A 27,150-nucleotide genomic window follows, 5' to 3' on the forward strand; every position below is an offset into this window, starting at 1 on the left:
GTGGGACTAGGAGGCGGTAACTGCCACATGAAGCCCGGCATCCACTGCTGGTCTAGGGAGAGGGAGGGGCGCTCCAGGGAAGAAGAAGCGCCTCAGACCCCTTCCTCATTAATACGGCGGACCGCTTTGAGCGATATCAGGCGATCCGATTGTTCTGTGCAGCAGTGTCTGCAGGCTTTATCGGAGAGTTCTGATAAAGCTAGTAGTTTATCACTGCCAAAACTGTGGTAGTGCTGGGAGTAAGCAGCTTCTAGTGCCTTTTTATGGGTGACAGGTCCTCTTTTATGCTTACCCATATTGTTTAGCAAATGTTACTCTGATGAGTGTTGTCAGGATCAGTGGATCCTCTGGACCACCGCGGGAGATGGAAAAAGCCGACACCTGGGACCGGAATCCAAGTGGCACCTGGTTTTCACCAGAGCCCGCCGCAAAGCGGGTTGGACTTGCTGCGGCAGGATACCACCAGGTCGTTCCCAGGCGTGACCAGCCCGCGGTGGCAGCCAAGGTCGAGATACCTTAGCAGAAGACAGTCTCGTAGTCAGGTCCAGGCTCGGGGTCAGGGCAGGTGGCAGAGATGCGAGGTCAAATCCAAATCCGGGGTCAGCAGCGGGAGGTCAGGCAGGTGGGAACGGGAACACAGGCACACGGAACACAGCAACACGGAGGAACTCGGGTAACAATGGAACACAGGACTCGGGAGCGGAGACACACAGGAAAGCAGGAATACACGTTCCTGTCTAACTGCTGTGGTGGGGAAAATATTTGAGGGGTTTATTAGAGATGCTATCCTGGAGTATCTCACTGTGTACAACCTTATAACCCAGCGTCAGCATGGGTTTATGAAAGATCGGTCCTGTCAGACTAATCTGATTGGTTTCTACGAGGAGGTAAGTTCAAGACTGGATCTGGGGGACGCTGTAGATGTTGTATATCTGGACTTTTCAAAGGCATTTGACACCGTTCCACATAAAAGGTTGGTATATAAAATGAGACTGTTGGGAATAGGAGAAAATCTGTGTATTTGGGTAAGTAATTGGCTTAGTGATAGAAAACAGAGGGTCGTCATTAATGGCACATTCTCAGATTGGGTTGATGTTACCAGTGGAGTGCCACAGGGGTCAGTATTGGGGCCACTTCTTTTTAATATTTTTATTAATGACCTTGTAGTTGGTTTACACAGTCAAGTTTCAATATTTGCAGATGATACTAAGCTGTGTAAAGTAATAAATACTGAGGTCGATAGTTTAGCATTACAGAGGGATTTGTGGAAGCTTGAGGGATGGGCAGAGAAATGGTTGATGAGGTTTAATGTAGATAAATGTAAAGTTATGCACTTGGGCCATGGAAACAAAAAGTATAATTATGTTCTAAACGGTCAATTACTTAGTAAAACTGAAGCTGAAAAGGACTTGGGGGTATTGGTGGATGGTAAACTTAATTTTAGTGACCAGAGCCAGGCGGCTGCTGCTAAAGCAAATAAAATAATGGGATGTATCAAGAGAGGAATAGATTCTCATGATAAAGACATAGTTTTGCCCTTATACAAACCACTGGTCAGACCACACATGGAATATTGTGTACAGTTTTGGGCACCAGTGTATAAAAAGGATATAGTAGAGCTGGAAAGGGTGCAGAGGAGAGCAACCAGGATTATTAGGGGAATGGGGGAACTAGAATACACTGACAGATTAAAAAATTTGGGATTATTCAGTTTAGAAAAAAGACAACTGAGGGGAGACCTCATTACAATGTACAAATACCTGAACGGACAGTACAAGGATCTCTCCAAAGATCTTTTTATACCTCGGCCTGTGACCAGGACAAGGGGGCATCCTCTACGCCTAGAGGAGAGGCGATTCTACCATCAACATAGACAAAGGTTCTTTACTGTAAGAGCAGTGAGACTGTGGAACTCTCTGCCGCAGGGGGTTGTTATGGCGGACTCTATGTACGTGTTCAAGAGAGGCCTGGATGCCTTTCTGGAGAGAAAAAATATTACGGGTTATGGGGATAAAACATTTATTTAATTCTTAAAGGTTGGACTTGATGGACTTGCGTCTCCTTCCAGCCTTATATACTATGATACCATGATACAGGAACGCAGGAATACACAGGAACGCAGGAATACACAGGAATGCAGGAATACACAGGAACGCAGATAATCACCAGGAAGCTTTCTCTTAGGCTGTGAGGCACAAAGATCCGTCAGGGAACACAGGAAGAGGCAAGATTCTTAAAGGTGAGGTGTTCAGCCAGTGCACCAATTAGCGGTGCGCTGTCCCTTTAAATTTTCGGAAGGAGCTGCGCCCGTGCCCTAGGAGGCAGGGACGCGTGCGCACGGCAGTCCGGGCAAGAGCAGGACCCGGGAGAGGTGAGTGAGACCGGGCAGCAGCGGGGGCACACGGAGGAGCACGGATGCGCCCGCGATCCGAGACAGGGATCGCGGGAGCACCCGTGACAAGTGTTTTGGCTGTTTTGTTTAAGCTGCCTTCGTTATGGGCACAGAAATGGATTTAAATAGCAGTATTAGCCAATGGACGCCCAAGTGTGTGGTTAATAAATTAATCCGCGGCTGATACTATCAAGCTCATACAACTAGGGTTAGGACCCCACCCATCTGCCAAGTCAGGCTTCGATATGATCCAAAACATGACAGTGAGGTCACGACTAGTGGACTGGTGGAGAAATATAAGAGCCAGGAGATCTGAGGGGATTCTGCGTTGTCCATGCGCACATAAAGAGGGACATTTTTTAAAAGTCTCTGAAGTAAAATTGTTGTAATTGCCCATGGAAACCAATAAGAGCTCAGCTTTAAATTTATAAACAGCTGTTAGCTCTAAATTGTGTCTGTGGGCAACTAGAACTGTAATATTCTCAGACTCTGTTATAATAAATCTCCCCTATCAGAAATAAAAATTCAGATCTATGTATACTGTATAACTGTATATGTGTGGCACATATGTCACTATAGCAAGTTAGCAGAAAAAGTAAATGTACTGTATGTATGGCAAATATATCACCATCACCATTATAATAATCAGTGGCTATGGCAGTGCAATTGGTAATAGTAGTGGAATATTGCCATACCAACAAGAAATGTGCTAGATCTAGTAATATCATGTGAGTATCATTCCATGCACATGACAGTATAATAAGTCACAGCATAATCAGTGATAATTATACTGTCAAAACATTATAAATGTACTAATAAGAAGTAATCTTATAAAGTTGTCACGATCAGAGGTAGCGGATCCTTTGTACTACCATTAGCGATCGAAGGTTCGGAGTCGGGGACATAGCAATAGGTCAGTACAGGCAGCACGGTATCGGAGTCAGGGTATCGGAAACAGAATCAAGGTCACAACGGGAAATCTGAATAAACGCAGAGGGCTTGGAATATAGCTTTCTCCCAGGCATGGAAGCACAAAAACTTGGCAGCGAACATAGAAAGGGGCTGGAATTTATTAGAGCAGGCAGCTGGCCAATTAGCGCGGACATTACTAGGATTGCCGCTGGACAGTACTTCCCCCTTTCGGCCTCCCCCTCTTTTTGGAATGGAGGAACCATTGTAGAAGAGCACGGTCAAGGATGTTGTCCTCGGGCTCCCACAATCCCTCCTCCACCCGAACCCCTTTCAGCCAACGAGAAAGTACCATCTCCCTCTAATCGATTTCATATCCAGGACCTCTTTGACTTCATAGACATTCATGGAATCAGCCACAGAAGAAGGAGGAGCTATTTGCCGGGAGAAACAATTTAAGATGACCAGTTTCAGGAGGAAGACAGGGAAGGAGTTCGGGATGCGCATGGTGGGAGGAAGACAAAGCTTGTATGGCACGGGGTTAATCCTCATTCATTACAATGTGCAAATCGCAAATTGTAATGAATGGTTTAAAACGAGACAACCTCAGGGCTTTGGAAGACCCGAGGCTGTCATGGCAACCGATCGCAGCCCCCAATCACGTCACAGGGAGCAACGATCTTAACCAAGATGGTGGTGCCCATGAGCCGCCATATTTTTGAGGCCACTGGCAGCTTTGCAGGTGGCGATGGGCGAGATAACACCCACGATCGGTGCTAGCACCAATCGCAGGTATTATTAGTAAGTGTTTCCTGCAATATGCAATATGAAGACTTACCAGCTATGGAGAGGGCTCGGCCCATGAGCACTCTCCATGCACCCGCACTCGATGCGCCATACTATCACGGCAAGCGTCGTTAAGGGGTTAAAATCTTTCTACAAAAAATATATATTTTTCATTGTGCCAAATTCACACTTTGGTGTAGAGACCTAGTTAAGATGTAATTTTTTTGCGATACAATCCTTTGATCATTTTTAATTCAAATATTCATGGATGGAAAAATGGTGAAATAGTGGAGATTCAACATCTGGGCTCTATTTTCTGTTATGGTGTTCATAGCCGGGAATAATTTTTTTAAAATTTTGGTAGCAAACTACTGTATTGCAGTATATAGTAATTTTACAGCTAATCTTTAATAGCCTGCCATGTACAGACTATTAGAGATCTCTATCTATAGCAGGCCTACAAGTCTCTATGAGACTGTAGGCTGCCATGGAAGCCAATCGCTACCCTCTAATGATGACACAGGGAGGCAGTGATCGGCTGTATTATATAGCTGGCACCTTCTGAGTATGGAAAGGAGCTCAGCTTTGAGCTCTCTCCATATACCCCCATCGAAGCACCAGGACGTAAAAAAGTACATCCGGGTGCATGAAGGGGTTAAATTTCAGCTCTTAAACAGAAAAAATGTGAGTGTTATATCAGAAAGCAATCCGGTTTTCTACTATCTTTGTATTATTGTTTTAAATAAAAGCATGTTTGGATAAAAGCATGTTTGGATGCTTGTTTTGTAAAAACGTAGTCATAACCATTAACCATCATAACCATTTTTTATGAAAAGCTGGTTAATTCTGTAAATTGGTACATCTTACTGAATGAAACAGTCTCTTATGATTATTCCTGAAAACAGATTTTCTTCCTGTGAAGTAGCATTTTTTTCTGATTTCCTGGTTTTCTTTTAATGTAGGAAATGAAAAATCAGTCATTAGAACTACTTGCCCAGTAACATTGTTCTTAAAGCATTCTATCATTTCATTTGGTATTATCCAATTAAATCATGCATATAATAACAATAATACTAAAAGAGGGCCTGTCACCTAGTTTTACTGCAATAAACTACTATCCCTCTCAGGTAGAGTATGAAATGTCATTTCATTGTATTGTAATACATGGGGGAGAAGCAGGAGGCAGAGAGTACTGCAGCGTGCAGAGAAGAGAGGCTTTTCAACAGAAGAATCCGACCGTAGTCAGAAGATTTACGGTCGGATCCAGTGGCAACCAAAATTCTATACACCAGGACTGATAGACAGGTTGGAATTATATCTGTGAAATGCTGTATTTTTGTTAATAACAGTGAATTAGAGAATGTTTTATTTTGTTATCCTGAGTACATTTAAGAATCTTGTCTTTGTGGGAATACCCCTTTAACCCCTTATTGATAAAGAAAAGGTTTAAATGACCACACATTTTTAGCAAATTTGCGGATGTAGTGGTTTAAGAATCATAACTTTTCTGCTGACTTTTTTCTTCTTCACACATAGTGAAGTAAAAATTAGAAAATGTTAACAGATTTATTTTCTTTATTTTAAGTTTTTTTTTTACTCAAAATGAGTCATTTTTATATGTATAGCATTGGGTAAAAGGGGTGGCTACCTCCTCTATTAGGTCTCCTGCTGATATGTGCAGGAGCAGGAGAGACAGCAGAAGGCAGTCCACTGTTCGCTATCAACAGATAGTAATTGATAGTAATTGATTTAAAACAATTGCTCTGTATATAGAGTTAAAAAAATATATAACTACTGAAGGAGTTCACAGGAATGAAAAAACATCTTATTATGTGGAGAGAACACTGTTATTAGGAACCTTTCATGTTGAACATTGTCACAGGTACTCCCGCATCCCATATCGTGGGTCGCAGGTTCACCCGTGCCCCTCGTGCCATGCCTGCGCCACTAACCTGTCCCCATTCCTGTTCCAGCTGCCGCTGCTGTGCTGGCGTGTCACTAACTTCGCTGGCTCGCAAAGGTTTAAAGGGCCAGCACACCATTGATTGGTGATGGCCATTTCCAGGAAATTGTTAAAAGCCGGCCTCTCCCAGCATTCCCTGCCAGATCTTTGTGCTATATGCCTTTGAGAAAGCTAGTATTGTTGCCCTGTGCTCGTGTATTGATTTCCCATTGTGAACCTGGACCTGTTCCTGTTTATGCTCCTCTGCCTGACCTTCTGCTTAGCCTCTGACGTTGATCCCCTGACCTCTTGCCTGTCCCTGACCACAAACCTGCCGTATATTTGTTATAATTATTCCAACAAGCCTGAAGGGCTCAAGGAGGTGTTTCCAGAGCCCTTCTGTGCAGTAGCTTCATAGGCTGAGCAGAGCAGATCTCCCCTCCCCACGTACTGCTGGCTGCTGTTAGATTAAACAGGCAGAGGAGGGAGAGGGCAGGGATTTGGGTGATACATGTTCTGCTCCATGTAACAACCAGTGAATCTGCAACACTAAGCGGCTCCGGTAAAGCCCCCAGAGCCCTTCAGGCTCATAAGCATAATATTAAAAGTTGATTTTAGAAGGAAGGAGGTCATGGATAACAAATGTAAGAATATTATCACAGTCATGGTGCTTGGGTCTATGTGTAAGTTCCCCTGGTTTATCATGATGGATTTTGATGGTAAATTTGCTTTTCTTGTCAGCTTTGCTCTTGTACTCTACAAAATAGGATGTCTCTCCATGCCCCAGTTCAAAATAGAGTAGACACCTAGCAGACGTGTTTTAAAGTAGTCTGAGAGCTGAGATAATGAAGTGATATCTGCTGATGAGTATAGAGTTCAAATCCATCTTAGCACTTCTCCCTTACAGCACCATCTGCTTCCCTGCTTCTGTGTTGCTTTTGAAGGACGACAGAGCAGTTAGCAAGCTAAGGAGAGCAAGTCTCTTGTTTTCCAGCAGGGCTGTCCTCAGACAGAATTCACAGGAAAACCGAGTGTATGATGAGCTCTTAAAGAACAGAATAGTATACCATAAAATTGACTGCTTCAGCCCTCAAGCTGCAATGCACAAGCTTCATTAAAATGTTATTATGGAAAAGAGTGGCATCATCCTCATTCACTTTGAATGAATTGTGTACATGATTACATACCATTCATTACACCAGAATCCAAATCCTATTAACATACTTGTCTATAAAGGGAACAAAACCTACTCCTCCTGAAGAACAATACAGTGTGGTGTACAGCATATGACAAATGGTTTACATAAATGCATTCAATTGTTTTTCTTTAACCTGATATACAGAATATTTTCCTTGGTAATTATGTTTTACCACTTTTTAAAGATGGCTTTTCATCATCTTCACCAACTACAACTAACCTTTAATAGGTGTTGCTCCACTAATTCTTGCACAGTTGGGATTTATTTTTTCTAGCTTCCACCATTCCCACACAATCAGTACCTTAGAGCAGTTTTCCCCAACCACCGGACCTCTGTAAAAGCAAAAAAAATAAAATTACTCACCCTCCCTGTTCCCTTGCAGCAGTCTCTTCTTCCTTTACTTAACGCGTCATGATGTCATCACATCGGGTCAGCCGCCAATAGAACCATGCATTAATGCGGAAGAGAAGTAAAGGAAGAGAAGACTGCTGCATGCGATTGTGGAAGGGAGGTTTTTTTTTTCTTTGACAGAGTTCGGCTGGGAAAGGGGTCATTGGAAGCAGAGGGTGGGGACAGCTAAAGGAAATCGAACATGGGAGCAAGGCATGATGCAGGAAGAGAGACATGGGAGGGGGCATGCTGCAGGAAAGGGGACTATAAAAATGGGAGGGTGCTTCTTCAGGAATTGGGACAAATAAAACGAGGCAAGCAGGGAGTTATGGTGGGTAATGCAAAGATACATTTTTGGCTATGAAACTATGACACCAGACCCCATTCCCCCACCCACCGGTCCCTGGAGAAAATGTATGTTTACAGCCGGTCCTTGGGCAAAAAAAGGATCACTGCCTTAGGGGACATATACCACCAGGATCAAGGATTGTAAACCAAGACTTAAATGGGAGTAAAATTAAAAATAGAATAGGATAAAATAACCAACATAAATGTCCAGTTGGTCATTAGTAAACAAAAAGAAAACTCTCAGGTTCTAATCTCCTAGTGATGTTAACACTATAAAGACAATTTTTAACCCCTTCTCTATTTTATCCCTCTGTGCTATAAGATGCTTTGTGCTCAAAATGTGGTTAGATTATCAGGGTACAAGTTTATATACACTTTTATTTAGCTTCTGAACATTTTACTAGTATATGATAAATAGAAAAAGAGACATGAGATAGATTAGAGATGAAAGATGATTTGATTCATGCGATGGGTATAAAGCACAATGACACCCTTAGCTCTGCTAACTCACCTATAACACACAAAAAAGTTAGCTCTGCTATATGCCTCCCTCCCAGATAACGACCTTATCTTGCCTTTAGCTAGTAGGGTAAGTATCTGAAAGCAGGCAGGAAGTGCCTGTGTTTGTACAGGTCTTGGAATGCAAGAAGAAGGGGCAGGAGGCAGAGAGTACTGCAGTGTGCAGAAAATAGAAGCTATTCATCAGAAGATTCTGACCATAGTCAGAAGATTTATGGTCGGATCCAGGGGCTTGCAAAATTGTAAACACCATGACTGTTAGATACAGGTGAATTATATCTGCATAATGCTGTATTTTTAATGCATAAGAAAGGAGGACAAGGAGACACCATAAAGTGCTCATAGAGTAGTATTTTGCAGGTAAAATTTGTTAACGAAGAGGTGATTAGAATGAGGCTCACCAAAAGGAGTTCTGTTAATACCAGACACAACACTAGTAGGAAGCATGAGAGAGGTAACATACAGTGCTTCCCGTTGACAGGATTGTCAGAACACAGTAACCACACTGGTCTGGATCAGATGCAATGGGTAGTAGGGTAGTTGTCACTGTGGCGCACAATGGTAGAGAATGGGATTCGGGGTATTCTTCATAAGAAACTTTTTATTAATACCTTGGTTACACAATGTGCTACAGAATCTCAGAGGATTCCTTTTTCCAAGTGGAAAGAGGCTTAGAGCTGGGGTGTTTCTTGCTTGCCAGAGATGAATTTTTGTTAATAACAGTAAATTATAGAATGTGTTCTTTTGTTATCCTGAGTATACAGGCGGTCCCCTACTTAAGAACACTCAACTTACATACGACCCCTAGTTACAAACGGACCTCTGGATATTGATAATTTATTGGACTTTAGTCCTAGGCTACAATAATCAGCTAAACAGTTATCACAGGTGTCTGTAATGAAGATTTAGTGATAATCCTGATTCTTATGACAACCCAACATTTTTAAAATCCAATTGTCACAGAGACCAAAAAAGTTCTGGCTGGGATTACAATGATAAAATATACAGTTCCGACTTACATACAAATTCAACTTAAGAACAGACCCTATGTTGTATGTAACCCGGGGACTGCCTGTATTTACAAATCCTGTCTTCACAGAAATACCCCTTTAATCTGTGAATATATCTTTCTTTATATCCAATATATGATCAGATTATTCTCATGATGTGTTTATGAGTAGGCGTTCACACAGATCAGTCAGGTGTAGCTTGATTGTCTTTATCTATATACTGGTAAATTAATGTTTATATACTGATGCTGTGTAGAGTCATTCGGGGGAATTTATCATATGCCGGCATATGGCATACCACTGATCAGAACCTCTCTGATAGAGAATTCTTAAAGACTAAAGCTGGTAATGAGCAATGCTCAAAAAGCACAGATTCAAATGCAGACTAAAAAAACTCATAAAATCTTACTATAGGTATGCCCAACTATATTAAGGAAGGCTTATCAGTAGACATAGACACTTTGGGGCATATTTATCATACGCCGGTGCCGCTCTTGGGCCTGGGTCTTGTGCAGCGTTTATTTCTACGCCAGGCAGAAATAAACACAGCTGGCAAATTTTCACATGTGAAAAGGCACCGTCTGCAGGGAGTGCAGAGGCGTGGGGACAGTAATGCCCCATGCCGGCCCTCTCCCAGCCGCAGCCTCCGCTCGGCCAGCCACACCCCACCCATTCATGCCCCTTCACGCAATAAGCTAGCATTTGCAATGATTACAGGGCTGATACTGTTGTTGCGCAGAGGCCATGATAAATATACCCCTTAAGTTGTAGTGCAGCCTGGATCAAGCGTAGGGATACAACATCCACCTTATAAGCGTATCTACTGAAACAAGCATGGAAGAAGAAAAACGTCTGTGTCTCAGGGTGAAGTACTTTGGGCACTGCTAAGATGATAATGTAGGTATTCTTTATCCCAATAATTTTCATTAGCTTACAACTATATCAATATATAAAAAGATTAAAATACTGAATCAAGCTTAACATTGTTATTCTCATAACTGTAGATGTATATCTTATCATATTCATGTTGCACTGGTTTTTTATAAGAAATAAAAATCATAATTCAGGTCATAGTGTATGTTGGACAGGATAGATGATCACAGATCACAAGGACTACGGAAGCCTACGGGGGTCAAACCATAAGACAGCAAAACAGTGCTGTGATGCTTGTTTTTGGAACATTGGGCCAGATGTATCACTGTTCTGCACTTAAGTGTAGTTGTTGAGCCTATATTTTGGCGCACTGTTGAGCCAGAATTAACACAAGCTACAACCATCAGTGATGAGTTCAGTTCCTTCCTCTTATTAAACTCTTTACTTTAGGCTCAATTTAGGTGGACTATAGGCGCAATGTTAGATTCGGGCACTTACATGTGATACTGCTACTAGTTCCTCTCTGATTCTCTCCCACACCCCATCATGAGACTTATACTTATAGCAGAGCCCAGGTGTGTGACAAGCTGCACCCAGTGATCTCCTCAGCAGTGGCTTCTCCTGAAGGGGATCCTCCAGTGCTGATCTACTGCTGCCCCTCTGTCATTCTGGCCAGTATCCTCCTCACACACTTGTGTGGTCATCCTGCTACACACAGACACTTCTCTGTACCATCTGCAAAATCCTACAAACTTCTCTCCTGCTCTGAGCTGCTGCTTTTGCAGATTGTTTGTAAATAGAAGGTCATGAACTGTAAACAGAGGCTGAGCTCTGCTGGAGATAAGCTGCTGTGCACAACAGCTCAGTATTGCTTCTCGGTTTACGCCATCTTCAGGTTGGAGTGTTTTGGCGCCTAAATGAACAAGTTGCTAATGATGAATGATTATTAGGCACAGCAAAACATCGGATTGGTAGGATAAATGAGGAAACCATGGTTATTTTTGCTCCACAGCTAGTTTGGTGCTTAGTCACAAAACTGGCGCAAAAACAGTGCAACAGTATGAAAATGCGCAAAAACAACAGAAAAAAAGTGATACATCTGGCCTATTGTTTCAGGAAAAACGCCAAATGGTTTAGGATAAGAAAAACTTATGTGATTTAGAAGAGAAGAGAGTGATACACATTAGGGGTTATTTATGAATTTTGTTTTTGTTATTGTTGTGCAATAATTAGCACATTTTTCATGCATCCACATTTTGGCTTTGAGGATAATGGGCTCTGGCCTTTTGATGTATGCGTCGGAATCCTGTGACACATTTATCTCTATGCTAGGCACTGACTGGCGCAGAAATAACTGCAGCCGGCAAATTTTTTACATATGAAAATTCACTTGTTTCAGCAAGTGCACAGGGACAGGAACTGACTGACGTGGCACAGAAACTGTGATAAATATCCCCCATTGTTGTGATGCAGGTTTTTGAAACACTGGACCACATTTACAAAGCAGTCTGGCAATAATGAACACACATGTCAATATTGAAGTCTTTAGCCTGTTCAATTTTCGATTTGGGAATAATCGGCATACGATTTTTGGGAGAAAAAATGTATATCAATGTCGCAGTGAGCACAGTGGATTTTTGTGGCAAATAACCTTTTGCATTGATCCTAAGGGCGCCTTCACACATTGCGCTTTGGTTGCGTTTTCAATGCATTTTAAAACACATTACAACAACTGAGATGAGGTGATTTGCCTAATTACATTACTGTTAACAATGTGGTAACATATGTATTTTGTTAACGCAAGGGTAACCAGTAATGTAAACAGTAATGTAATTAGGCAAATCACCTCTCCTCAGCTGTTGTAATGCATTTCAAATGCAATGAAAACGCAGGACAAAAGGCAATGTGTGAACGCGCCCTCAGTGTGTGCAGTGTCCAAAGTGGGATTTAGGATTAAGGGAAGGAGTACTTTTCTGGATCCAGCAACAAATAGATAAGCCCATTTACTTTTTTTTTCTTCTGATATTCATTTGTGTGGGTTTTATTGCAGCCAAGTAGATCTGGGGGTATTTTACTTGCATAATCTGTATATTATGTGGGGGTATAGTGTTGGTTAAGTCTGAGGGCGCGTTCACACGTTCCTCTAGCGCCGCGTTCATAACGCGACGCTAGCGCACAGGAGGCGGAGTTTGGGGCGATTGCATATGCGTTTCCTGAGAAACGCATGCGATCGGGTTATTAATCGCATGCGTCTCGCAGGAAACGCATATGCGATCGGCCCGAGCCCCGACCACTGTGCGCTAGCGTCGCGTTTTGGTTGGGTTTTCATTGCGTTTGAAAAGCATATACAACAGCTGATGTGAGGTAATTTGCCTAATTACATTACCTTTTACTTTTGTAAACGCAATGTTAACGCATGCGCTAACAAAAGCATGTGTTAATGCTTTGTTAACGCATGCGTTAACATCGCGTTTACGATGCGTTTTGTAAACGGAAACGTTAACAGTGATGTAATTAGGCAAATCACCTCTCCTCAGCTGTTGTATATGCGTTTCAAACGCAATGAAAACGCAGGTCAAAACGCAACGTGTGAACGCGCCCTGAGGCATTCACCTTGCTTATCTAGACAGTATAGGCACAGGTGCTGCCTAACTAATAGAGGGGTGTGGCTATTTAATTAGCAGCCTTTATATACTTCTGTGGTCGGTTTGTTTGGTGGTTTGCAGGCAGATTTTGTTCCAGAGAACACAGCAGATTTTTGTGGCAAATAATCTTTTAAAGAGCATTCAGAAAAGCTTGTGTGCATTGATCCTTAGTGTGTGCAGTGTCCGAAGTGGGATTAAGGGACTTAAGTTTGCTTTCCTTGAACAGCCAGCTGCGGGCAATTGACAATATGGAGTGAAGTTTGCTGCTCCTGGAGCCAAAGGGTGAAGACACACATGGCGTTTTTGGGCCGTTTTTACTAAGTGCGTTTTCAGATCGTTAAAAACGCATGCGTTAAAAAACGCATCCGTTTTTAAAAACGCATGCGTTTTTTGAAAACGCATGCGTTTTTGTCCGTTTTTCATTGCGCAATTTCGGAAAAACGGACAAAAACGCATGCATTTTTTAAAAACGGATGCGTTTTTAAAGATCTGAAAACGCACTTAGTAAAAACGGCCCAAAAACGGCCCAAAAACGCCATGTGTGTCTTCACCCTAACTCTCTGGGGAGGATGGGTGTGGGGATGGAAGAATGGAGGTGCAGAGTGAGGGGGCAGCTAGTTGGGTAACATGAAGAAGGTGGGGTAGAGGAAAGAGTTGCAGGGAGTCTAGTACTGATCTGGTGCACCCCAAAAAATTTGCCAAATGAGGGGGGCATCAGTTCGGGGGTAGCATGCTACAGCAAAATGAGGCCTCTAGCAACCAGGGGACTGTCTGCCCCAGTAGGAAGGGTAATGGGAGCACAGGCAAGGTCAGACCATGCATACCAAACAGTGTGTTGTTTGCCGGGTGCTCGGGTTCGGCATGTTGCTGATCGGGTTGACAGATTACTTGGAGGGGCTGATGAGGAACCAGCGGTCATGGTCCACATTGGCACTAATGACAAAGTAAGAGGTAGGTGGAAGGTCCATAAAAATAAATTCAGGGATTTAGGCCATAAGCTCAGGGCAAGGACCTCAAAGGTAGCTTTTTCTGAAATACTACCAGTACCACGTGCCACACCAGAAAGGCTGCGGGAGATCAGGGAGGTAAAGAAGTGGCTCAAAAAGTTGGTGTAGGAAGGAGGGCTTTGGGTTCATGGAGAACTGGGCTGACTTTTCTGTCGGCTACAGGCTCTACAGTAGGGATGGGCTGCACCTCAATGGAAAAGGTGCAGCTATTTTGGGTGGAAAATGGCTAGAAGGTTGGAGGAGTGTTTAAACTAGAGACCTGGGGGGAGGGCAACTACACTTGTGCAGGGCAAATAGACAGTGTACATAGAGAGCTTGGAAGAGTCATAGTCCATGGGGGAGGAAGGGGGCTAGAATGAGATTGGGGAATAAGGACAAAAGGAATACGGACAGGGAAAACCATATAAAGTGTATGTACACAAATGCCAGAAGCTTCACAAACAAAATGGAGGAACAGGAACTCTTAATGTTGGAGCGCAAATATGATATAGTGGGTATCAGCGAGACATGGCTGGACAGTAGCTATGACTGGGCTGTTACTATATATGGTTATAGTCTGTGGAGTCCCTGTCGGTGGAGATAAAGGGAGGGAAAAAAATATTAAAATATTACTCGGGGTTTATTATAAGGCTCCAAATATAATGGAGGCAGCAGAGGGAATGCTGATAAGTGAAATGGATGCGGCTTCAAAGCATGGTGAAGTACTTATCATGGGGGACTTCAATTGCCCAGATATTAACTGGGGGCAGAAACCTGCAAGTCCTTCAAAGGTAGCAGGTTTTTGTCAACAACAAAAGACAATTACCTTTCGCAACTAATCCTGGAGCCAACAAGAGGGGGGGGCACTGCTGGACCTTATCCTAACCAACAGACCTGATAGAGTATCAAAATTACAGGTTGGGGGGAACCTAGGTAATAGTGATCATAATATCATTGATTTTGTATTACGCTTTACCAAGAGCGTTAGTGGAGGGGCAACCGACACTCTAAACTTCAGGAGGGCAAAATTTCCCTAATAGGCATAGACTGGGTCTCAAAGACAAAAGCCCCCCCCCCCCCCCAAAAAAAAGGGACCTTTTCTCATATATTCTAGAAAAGTCCTGTGAGAAACACATAAAATATGGGAAAAAGCATAAGAGGAACAAGAAAAATCCAATGTGGCTAACAAGTCTTGTAAGGAAAGCAATAAGTGAGAAAGATAAGGCATTTAAGGTACTTAAACGTGAAGGTAGCTATGAAGCATTACAGGATTATAGAGAGGAAAATCTCTTAGGCCCTCTTAGGAATAACATGGGGGTCATGGTGGAAGGAGATGAGGAAAGGGCCAATCTATTTAATGTTGCCTTTTCGACTGTCTTCACCCAGGAAATTCCCCTGGTGGAAGACACTATGAGAAATAATGTAAATTCTATTTGAAATGTTAACTGTTTAACCCAGGAAGAGGTACGGTGCCGCCTCACAACCACTAAGATAGATAACTCACCGAGGCCAGATGGCATACACCTCCGGGTTCTGCATGAACTATGTACTGTGATATACAGACCGTTATTTTTAATATTTGAAGATTCCCTGAAGACTGGTTGTGTTCCACAGGACTGATTACAAAATTTGGGATTATTCAGTTTAGAAAAAAAGATGAGGGGAGACCTCATTGCAATGTACAAATACATTGAACGGACAGTACAAGGATCTCTCCAAAGATCTTTTTATACCTAGGCCTGTGACCAGGACAAGGGGGCATTGTCTACCCCTAGAGAAGAGGCGGTTCCACCATGGAGAAAGGTTCTTTACTGTAAGAGCAGTGAGACTATGGAACTCTCTGTCGCAGGGGGTTGTTATGGCGGACTCTATGTACATGTTCAAGAGAGGCCTGGATGCCTTTATGGAGAAAAAAAATATCACGGGTTATGGGGAAAAAACATTTAGTTAATTCTTAAAGGTTGGACTTGATGGACTTGTGTCCTTTTCTAGCCTTATATACTATGATACTATGAATGTGGGGCACGTGATGCAATATAAAGGATGCTGGTGGCTTTGCCAGTGGTATTTAACTAGATAACGCACGCCATCAGTGTTCAGATGCACTCATTACTCATGATTTCATTTAAAAAATTTCTAAAACCCTTTTTCCACATACAACAAAAGGAGGCAGCTGCAAAGTATGAGTAGGCAGTCTTGCACTACAACAGACTTATCATCCAACTGGCCCACATCTATCAATAACAGTGAAAACTGCTTTTTGTCTTTGCCTGACTAGTGTGCAGGGTGCCACAAATCCATGAATTGTGGTGCACGTTCTTCATGACTCTGGCTCCCCCTTCACTGCTCTGACAGAGTGCAACAACTTTTTTTTGGTGTATGTATAACATAGAGTGTGCAACACAACTTCTTCAAACACTGCATGGTAAATGTGGCACACGTTCCAACTGTGCAATGGAATGCCTCTTTCAGTGCAGAATTTTGTGCCATGTAAGTCATAGTGCAGCCGAGACACAAATGGCCTGGACCAGGGGCGTCGCTAGGTCTTTTGCCCGGTGCCCCGGATCTCCCTGGGTCCAGAGGACATTAGCCCCGCTGCCCGGGCATCCTCCTCTCTCTCTTCACGATCAGTGTTCTCTGCTTTCTCTGTAGGACCTGTGATGATGTCACGATCACATGACCTGCAGGGGGAAGCAGTGCACGGAGCTGCAGGAGTGAGGTGAGAGGGAGAACATAGGGAGATCTATATGGGGCACATTACAGGGGGATCTGTGTGGGGCACATTACAGGGGGATCTGTGTGGGGCACATTACAGGGGGATCTGTGTGGAGCACATTACAGTGGGATCTGTGTGGGCACATTACAGGGGGATCTGTATGGGGCACGTTACAGGGAGATATGTGTGGGGAACATTACAGGGGGATCTGTGTGGGGCACATTACAGGGGGATCTGTGTGGAGCACATTACAGTGGGATCTGTGTGGGCACATTACAGGGGGATCTGTATGGGGCACGTTACAGGGAGATATGTGTGGGGCACATTACAGGGGGATCTGTGTGGGGCACATTACAGGGGGATCTGTGTGGGGCACATTACAGGGGGATCTGTGTGGGGCACGTTACAGGGAGATATGTGTGGAGCACATTACAGGGGGATCTGTGTGGGGCACATTACAGGGGGGCTGTGTGGGAGGCATATTACTGGGGATCATTACAGGGGGGCCTGTTTGGGGCACATTACTGAGGGAGATTACAAGGGTGACATTACTGGATAGATGTGTGTGTGACATTATTGGGGGATAAGTGGATGACTTTACTTGGGGGGGGGGACATTACTGGAAGAGATGTGTGGGAGACAATACTGGGGGCTGTGTGAGGACATTACTGGGGGGCTGTGGGGACATTCCTTGGGGTGTGTTTACACGTGGAAGCAGGAAGAGCCTAGGTTTGATCTCACATGAGTTTCCAGTGATGATTATGTGATGGATAACGAGTGCCTGGTGTCTTGTATTTGTTTAAATGCCACGTGTGAGCACAGCCTTAGGGTGATGTCACATGTGGCATTTTGAACACGTTTTTGGCCCGTTTTTAAGCAGTGTGTTTTTGAAAACGCATCAGTTTTTGACAGGTTTGACCAATTATCTAAATTCAAACTGGTCAAAAACGTACTATTTCTGACAGACTGCTTAAAAACGGCCAAAAACGTGTTCAAAATGCCACGTGTGACATCACCCTTACAGTATTTTGGGAGAGTGTTAGGGACAGCAGCAGGACAACACTGTCAGGGTGCAGTCACACGTTGCAGTTACAACTGCATCACAATCAGTTTTGAGGTGGTTTTAGGTGCAGTTATGTTAATTTAACAAATGAAAGACATGAACTGGTGAATTTGAGTTTGAAGGGGAAACCTGTTCCACAAATGTTCTTCACTGCACCTAAACTGCACCTAAAACCACCTCAAAACTGATTGCGATGCAGTTGTAACTGCAACATGTGAACGCAACTTCGGAGAACGAAGATTTGGGGATAATGAAGGACATAAGATGTCTGTGCGGTGAAGTCCACAGAAAGGAGATGTGGTGATGCCGAGTCCAAGGGTGGTTGCACATGTGGCATTTTGAACCCGTTTTCAGAAAATGCATCCATTTTTGTCCATTTTAAATTAAGATAATTGGTAAACCCGGACAAAAACAGATGCGGTTTCAAAACGCCTGACTAAAAATGGACTAACAACCGGTTCAAAACGTCACATGTGCCACCAGCCTAATAATGAAGTGGACATGTCACCTTCAGTCACTGGCTGTAAGTCAGGATTTCTCCGGTGTTTCTGTACCTGTGTAGCCCCCTCAGTAAAGTTGGTATTGGCACAATCACATGTGAGGGGGTTATTTACAGGAGGGGGCATTACTGAAAGTCTGATACAAATGCATTGGGGCCCGTGCCCCGGATATTTTTCCACCCTAGCAACGCCCCTGTCCTGGACACTTTGTAAATATATGTGCAAGTGGTTTGAACTAAAAGGAATGTGCAAAGTCAGACAAAAACTAGCACACAGGGCCATATTTATCAGGGCCTCTGCGCAGGGCACTGCTCTGCGTAAATGCAACTGCGGGGCTATCATAAGCCATCCCCCATAGACTTCAATAAATCTAGGCCAAAGTGATAAATCTGGTGCATGACAAGACTGTGAGGCACATTTATCATATGCTGGCACAAAGTGCTGGCCACACTCTGGCCTCCTAATAAATTCAAATAGCCATCTGTGATGCACTGCGCCTGCCAGGCACTTCTACGCCCGGTCTGACCTGGCATAGAATTGTGCCCTCGCCTTCACCTGAATGGCCCAATGAGCCACTGACCACATCAATCCTTCACACCCCTCCAAGCCCACTTGTTGTGGAGTTTTTTAAGGGGAAATAAACCACATTCTATAGCTGTGCACCAGTAACTGTGCCTATTTTAGGGCTTGTACGCCAGATGACATGCAGTACAAGTCCTGATAAATGTGGCCCTGTCTGTCTAAGAGCACGGTTCTACAACATAGATCTCCCCCATAGGGTTGTACAACAGAGGTAAATCAAAGCTGGAAAATGTTTAACGGACAGACATTTCTTCACTTTGATCTAATTCTTTTTGGATACGACGTAATGTGCAATAACAAATGGTGATGCCCCTCTCATGACGTCTCAAAGATTGTGGAAAGAGGTGTTGAGGTTTTCATGTTAGAATGTTCAATGAGTCTATGGTAAAAAATGGTTCTTAACAGTCATTGCAGTCAAGAAGCTTCAAATACATGGGTCTAGAATGAAGAGAGACATTACTAAATAAGGCCAATTAAACTGATAGACTCAATTGATACTTTTAAGTGTTCTTTAACTACCTTAGTTGCTTATCCTACTATTTAAAGAAGGGCAAGCTGATAAGTAGCCCTCTGAAATGCGTTCAGATGATTATATCACCATCAAGACACACAGCAATATTTTACACTCTCCAACAGACTTTCTATAAGGAACAACTTATGTCTACGTTTGGGAGCGATTATCTATTAGTGGTACCGCAGGCCAGCATTCCACCCTGTTTGAGAGACCTGTCTGAGAAGCTGACCACTCTACACACATGCAGTAACAACAGTGGGATGCTGGAGCAGTACATGACTGCATCGCACACTATCAGTGTGACTGCAGCTTATATCTCTCGAGGCAGATACACATGAAACATTCAAAGATCAGCACTTCAGTCCATGCGCCATAGATCAAAGTGCCAAAGGGCTAAAAAGACAATAGTCTTGGAGCCAAATCACCTTAATGATACTATATCTAAGGCAATAGGGTATAATATGTATGGTATGGCAAGCTTTGGTATAAAAGTTCCGAGTGTGCAATAAATATACAATTAGAATGTAATTTACTTATATAGTTTTATAAATACTGTTTAACAAGTCCAATAGTTATTGTATCATAAATGAGGGGTAGGTTCAAGCACTTTGTACCGCACCACTAATATTAGTTTGAACTACCAAAGTTTTATTTTTATTTTCCTTGATCATGTGATTTTATGTATAACATAATAAAAATTTAATTCTTATTATTAGTGGGATGGTCGTGTTTATCGGAGGTTTAAAACAGTGCCAATATTAAACTTTCTTTATACATTATTTCATCTAAATTTTAGAGAGAGGTTACTACTTAAAGCTAATCTATCTGATATAACCTGATATGTTTAATTACTCTTTACCTACTGTAATTGCTTATCCAACAGTTTACAGAAGGATGAGACCTATATATATATATATGGTTAACCTAGCTGGTGCTAAATTTTCAAAGGCTTGGAAAATTTTTAAAAGGATAAAAAAAAGAAAAAAGGAACAGTACACCTTAATTCAATATCCAAAAGGATACTGATTTGGTGGTTTATAGATGGTTCCCTGACCATTGTCTTTTAACTTAAACAACCTAATAGGAAATTTTGCCTAGTAGCATGCTCTAACATTTATATTTATGTTTATTTCAAGTCTAAACTAAGTAAAGCAAGTTTGTGCTGGAGTCACGCACAGGCCAGGAAGTATATAACTGTATGTTTAACTTCAGAGCCAAGAGTTGAAAACATAATAAATGGATCTTTAGACAGCCAAACTATGGAGGATCAGTATCTAAATACTAATCCTGAAAAATTTACCACTAAAGCACAAATACTGCTTCCAATTCAGTGCCTCTGAGGTGACATGACCATTTATCATAAGCGTTTTCTACAGCTGTAAATTCCAATTTTATTTAATTCAAGGCCACTAAAATTATTGTGTATGCATTTAGGGCAATGAATTCATCCAAGCTTTTATTTCATAATATTAGCCTCCCTGGCAACCAACAAGTTATGTTTCTTCCGAATCCCACCGCTAAGTTAATGAATAAATATTAAGATGTTAAAAGTTTAGATGCTATAAAAAAACTTTGAAATAAATGCTTACACTTTGAAGTAAATCCCACAGACTTTATAACTCTAGTGAAGTCAAGAGTTAGAGAAAACCAGGTCAAAACCAAAATGGTGACAAATGTACAGAATTGTATAGCAATAGAATGGTTGGTAAGAATAGCAGAGGTCAAATAACAAAAAGTAACAAAACAAAGCAATAGCACCAGAGAACACAGAAGACTGAATAACTAGCAAGGTCTGATAGGAGTAGGCAGGTATATAGGGGAGTTCCCGGACATTTCTCCATCAGCGGACTGGAGCAGCTGTCCATCAGACAAGTAACCCTTCTGGACAGTGCTGAACTGCTTAGAGCAGGGTGCGGCTTAATAAATCCAAACACAGGAGAAACCTAAACCACAGTTCACACACAAGAAACACAAACGCCTATTCTGCCAACTCTGTGTAGAGATGTGTTTTGGCATGAACATAATAGTTATTTGCAGTTAAACAGGTCAATTTCTAAAACTGAAAAAATGACAGTCTAACTTTCCAGTTTTCATTGACTTTGCAAAAATGGTGTGTCATTCCAAAGTATCTGAAATCCTCCAGCAGCAGGTTGTCCAGATAAAAACCAAAGTCTGTGATTTCTGGAATATTGCATGTTTACAACATCACAAACTTGTTCAAGTCCACCCAAGAATTCTGGTTGCTCACAAAAATCAAATGCAAGAGAGGACTGTATAATGTGGAGAATCTCCATGGGTAAGCATTTCAACATGGCAGCTGAGATTTCTTGTATTTATAAAGTTTCTGAAACATATTTCTGGTGCTCTTATACCAAATGCAACGCAAAATTCTGCACATAGGGAAGCATTCCTGTGCACAGTCTGAACACGCGCCACATTTATCATACAGAATTGTGTCACGCACCACATATTAAAGGAGTACAAAAAAAATGGGTGCACTCTGTCGGAGCAGTGCAGGGGACACCAGATTCATGAAGAACGTGAGACACATTTTATGAATCTGGCGCACTTTGTACACTTCACAGACAAACGGCACATAGTTTCGTTTGCACTAGTTTTGATGAATGTGGGAGTGAAAGTCCACTCTGCAGTGACCAAAGCTATAATATAATAATTCCTTTATGTATATCATTCACAATCTCATCAACCTAGTAGTATGTTTTTGCAGTGGAGAACATACAAACTCTTTGCAGATGTTGACCTAGATGGGACTTGAACCCAGGACTCCACCTCATTAGCAGAAAGAATAAAAAAACTAGACTCACCTTTACTGAAGACCATAATGTATGGACAGAGGAGAAGCAGTCCACAGTTCATTTTGGTGGGATACATTGGGGCACATGTATCAAACTTTTGACTTGCCTTTTTTAAAACTTCATGGTGCATGCGCACATTTGAGACTTTTCTTGTGACTAAAACACTCTCCCTTCAAAGTTTGCCTTGGGCCCCTTCCACACTTGCGCTTTTTCACGTGCGTGTTCTTTCTCTGGGTTACAATCATTGCTGTTATATAATTATGATAATCATGTTTTTTGCAAAATGAAAGTTTTATGTTGATATACTTTGGTTAATTTGTAAAACAGTACTCTAGTGGCATGGTGTACCATAGTGTACTTATAAAAAATTTCTTCAGATGTTGATCTATGTGAATTACGGTATTTCTAAAAAAAAAAAATCCTGTGTGCTCATTAATGCAGGAGGCTGGATAGAATTGAGCAAATAAAACAAGTGCCCTTGGCCCTGGTTTCTGATGCTGGCTGTAAGTGCCGACATCATGACCCAGATCAGTGCTGCAATTGGAGGTAGCGGAGACCTGAGCAGTAGGGACATGTGTACTCACCGTTTGTCTCTTCCCCTGCTCCAACCACTACACTGCCCTTACGCCGGCACTTGAAGCCAATGTCAGAAGCCATGACCGAGCATCAGGAAGATGAAGAGGTGCCTGGACAGGAGAGTATTTGGTTTTTTTTTGTTCTGTGGGTCTCCAGTATTAGTGCCTGCTCTGTGGGTCCCCTGTATCATATGTTTGCTCCGGGCATCTCCTGTATTATAGGTCTGCTCTGGGGGCCTCCTGCATTATACCTCTGCTTTTGTATGATATGTGTGTTCTTGGGGTCTCCAGTATTATAGGTCTGCGCTGGGGGTCTCCGGTATTATACCTCTGCTTTTGTGGATCTCCAGTATTACATGTGTGCTCTGCAGTCTCTAGTATTATAGGTCTGCTGTGGGGGTCTCCAGTATTAGAGGTCTGTTCCAGGGGTCCCTGATGTACTGATTTATAGGTCTGCTTTAGGAATGGTCTGAATTATTATTATCTGGTTTGTGCAATGTATTCTTCTATGGGGTCTGTATTAGTTACTGTACAAATGTATTATTATGTACATGTATTATCCGTGCAATGATGGTGAGCCTTTTAGAGACTGAGTGCCTAAACAGCAACCAAAATCCAATTAAGTTACTGCTTAAATTGCCATGTTGGCTTACCTCCAAGGTACCTTAAACAGGAAAAAAAGCAGGGCCTGAATCCGAAGATCCAGTGGTAATCCATCTCTTCTTCACCTTCTTGCTCCTCCAGTTTTATTTACTGAATGTCCAGTTTTGGTCAGAGATAACAACCCCCTCCTCCCATTCTCAAGTCCCCACTGGTAAGGCACCAGGGATAGTGAACCCACTGTACCATCTTGGATGATGACTTCAGCTGGGAGTGGAGTCTAAGTGGCACCCGCTGGAAAGCGGGTTGGACTTGCTGTGGCGTGGGAGTACTAGGTCGCTCCAATCGTTGGGCAGAGATGGAGTGGTATACAGACAGGAGGTCAGAACAGGCAGCACAGGAGCGAAGTCAGAAACGGAATTGAGGTTATAGCGGGAAGTCACTATAACGCAGAGGACATAGGGCACAAGCTTTTTCTAAGGCAGAAGGCACAAAGTTCCAGCAATGGTCATAGGAAGAGGCTTTAAATTCTTCAGAGCCAGTGCGCGAGTGCCCTAGGAGGCGGGGACGTGAGCCCTGAGCTACCAAAGATGCCGCTGGAACATGGAGGGGTAAGTGACACTGCAGCAGGCACAGAGGGGCACACGGTGGTGCCTGCAACCCGAGACATGGGTCACAGGGCCCCCCGTGACACCCACCTCACTGCTAAACTTTGCATTTCAAATCTATAACCATGCCTTGGCTACAAGAGAAGATGTTGTGATCCAGAATGGATAAAGTGGTGATTTGGTGATTAGGGCCTGTCATGGAGGACAGGAAATGGCTCCCCAAAAGATGCAACTCATTTCATCTTATCATTACCATAGCTAAGTATCAATAAATGTTTCTTAGTTTTTTTTAATTAATTGTGTTAGTTCTTCATTACACAACGTGATTCTCTTAATTTGATTAGCAAAAATTCTCATTTGCCTACAAACATGTACATCCTCCTAGTTTTAAACCATATTTGTATGACTATTGTGTTTGTTATGTCATGTTTTGTTTCAGTGTTTTTACTTTGGCACACGAAGGGAATGTCAACCAGTTGTCTCCTACCACTTAGGATATGATGGGCCATTAGCTAGAGGCAGCTGGCTTGGTCTAGATTTAAGGCTTACTCCCCGTGTCTGTCCTATTTTTCCATTCTCATCCATCCCCCATCAGCAGCATTACAGCAACATTACTAAACAGATTGAATTGTGAATCTTCCGTGTACAATTATTGCACTTGTTCCGTGACTTCACTGTGTACATTATTCTTACACTGTAACATTACTGTGTTCCTCCTATTGTTACATCACTGTTCATATAGCACACACAAAAGGAAATGAAAAATATGTGTTAAAGTAGATCGATACAGAAAATGTATAAAAAAAGATTTCCTGCTGTTAAAGCAACAGATTAAGCACCCCTCAAAGATGTAACAGAGGATGACACTCACAACCAATATATTAATAATGTAACGGGTAAATATGTATTTATTCAAGTGGTATTATATAATGATTTAATAAGGTAATATAGTATATACTATAAAAGGTTGACAGGTTCCAGCATGTTATATGACATGTGCCAGGGAACTGTATCGTCAGTTGTGTTGTGTGGAGTATATTTGATATATGCATAAATGGAGTTTGTTTTGTAAGAGTACATATTTTTACAAGGACAGTATGTGATGTAGTTGTTATCATGGGGATGCATTTCTATAAGTGACTGTGGTAATTTTGGGGCCCAGTGTGTGGAAGTGCTGCAAGGAGCTGAAGATATATTGGGGTAAATTCTGCTACGACAGGCAATAACATCTATGTGTGGATGAAGATCAGGATTGCACAGAAGCAGCCTTGGTATGCAGTATATTTATTGCCACCTTATATTCATGTGGCATATTTGCACATGGTATATATTAACCTCTTAACGCTCAGCGTCCGATATATCGGACGCTGAGCGCAGTGACTTAGCGCTCAGCGTCCAATATATCGGACGCTGAGCTGATGCCGGTTCAGCTCAAGATCTGAGCCGAACCGGCATCGGGAAAGACGGGGTGCCGGCTGTGACTGATAGCCGGCACCCCAGTGTAACACCCGCGATCGGAGTTGTCTCCGATCGCGGGTGCTTAACCCGTTAAATGCCGCGGTCAGCGCGACCGCGGCATCTAACATGTATCTGGGGGATCTTTCCCCCACGATCGGCCCCCCCGAACCGTTTTCGGGGTGCGCCGATCGTTGCTATAGTAACTCTGGGGTCCGATCTGGACCCCAGAGTTACTAGCAAGAATTGCCAGTAAGATGGCGTCTGTGACGTCATCTTACTGGCACAGTGCCAGCCTATGCAAGTGTATAGGCTGACACTGATAATACTCTGCAATACATGAGTATTGCAGAATATTATCATGAAGAAGCAATCAGATGATTGCTTCTTCATGTCCCATGGTATAAAAGTGAAAAAGTAAAAAAAAAAGTTATTCAATAAAAAAATAAAGTCATAAATCACTAAAAATGCCCCAAACCCCCAAAACATATAAAGAGACATATAACTCAAAAAAAAGTCTAAATCATAACACAAACCCCACATATATAGTATCACCGCGTCCGTAACAACCCGTAGAATAAAAGTAAATCATTATTGAACCCGCACGATAAACGCCGTAAAAAAAACTGTTATAAACCCTCCAAAAATTATGATTTTTACCTTTTCAATCCCACAAAAAATGCTATAAAATGTGATCAAAAAACCATATGTACTGCGACATGATACTGGTGCAATGTACAACATGTCCCGCAAAAAACAAGCCATCAACCAGCTCCGTAGCCAAAAACGTAACAAAGTTATGCCACTTGGAAGATGGCAATACAAAAATTATAGATTTTTCCCCACATTAGGGTTTTGTTTGACAAATTTAGTAAAACGTAAGAAAATATATTCATGTTTGGTATCCCCGTAATCGTATCGACCCATAGAATAAAGATAACATGATTATTAGTCTATACGGTGAACACCAAAAAAAAAAGAAGTAAAAAATCCAGTACAGAATTGATGCTTTTCTACTCCTGTCCTCAAAAAACGTTCCTAAATTTTCAACAATAGGTGATACAAACCCCAAAATGGTAACATTGGAAAAAGCATCTCATCCCGCAAAAAAAATGGCATCACATGGCCCCAATAACGAAAAAGCGAACATTTTATAGCCTTCAAAAGGGGCCAATGAGGAAACTAAAATCCTGGCAGCTGCAGCGCCCTCCTTCCCTTCTGCGCCTCGCTGTGCCCCCATAACACAAGTCACAGCCACATGTGGGGGGTCTTTGTACTCAGGAGAAATTGCAGAACAAATTGTATGGTGGGTTTTCTCTTTTTATCTTTTGGAAATGTGTAAATTTTAGGGATAAATGAACGTATAACCGTCACAATTTGACCATTCTAAATTTCACCTCCATTTTGATTCAATTACTATGAAGATCTCAAGGGGTTAACAATCTTCGTAAATGCTGTTTCTGATAGCTTGAGGGGTGCAGATTTGAAAATGGGTTGGTTATATAGGGGGTTTTGATGCTAAATATGTAAAATTTCATTCCAAACTGTATTTATCCCCAAAATAGTCAATTCTGAAAATCCGGAAAAGCGATATTCTATTTGCAAGCCGCGTGACATCAAAATAAATTATCCAGACATTTCAGAAATTATGAAAATGTAAAGTAGACAAATGGGAAATGTTATTCAGCAACTTATTTAGGTGGTAAATCGATCTGCCTGAAAA

This window comes from Engystomops pustulosus, chromosome 2 (assembly GCF_040894005.1).
Source record: "Engystomops pustulosus chromosome 2, aEngPut4.maternal, whole genome shotgun sequence".
NCBI classification, from domain to species: Eukaryota; Metazoa; Chordata; class Amphibia; order Anura; family Leptodactylidae; genus Engystomops; species Engystomops pustulosus.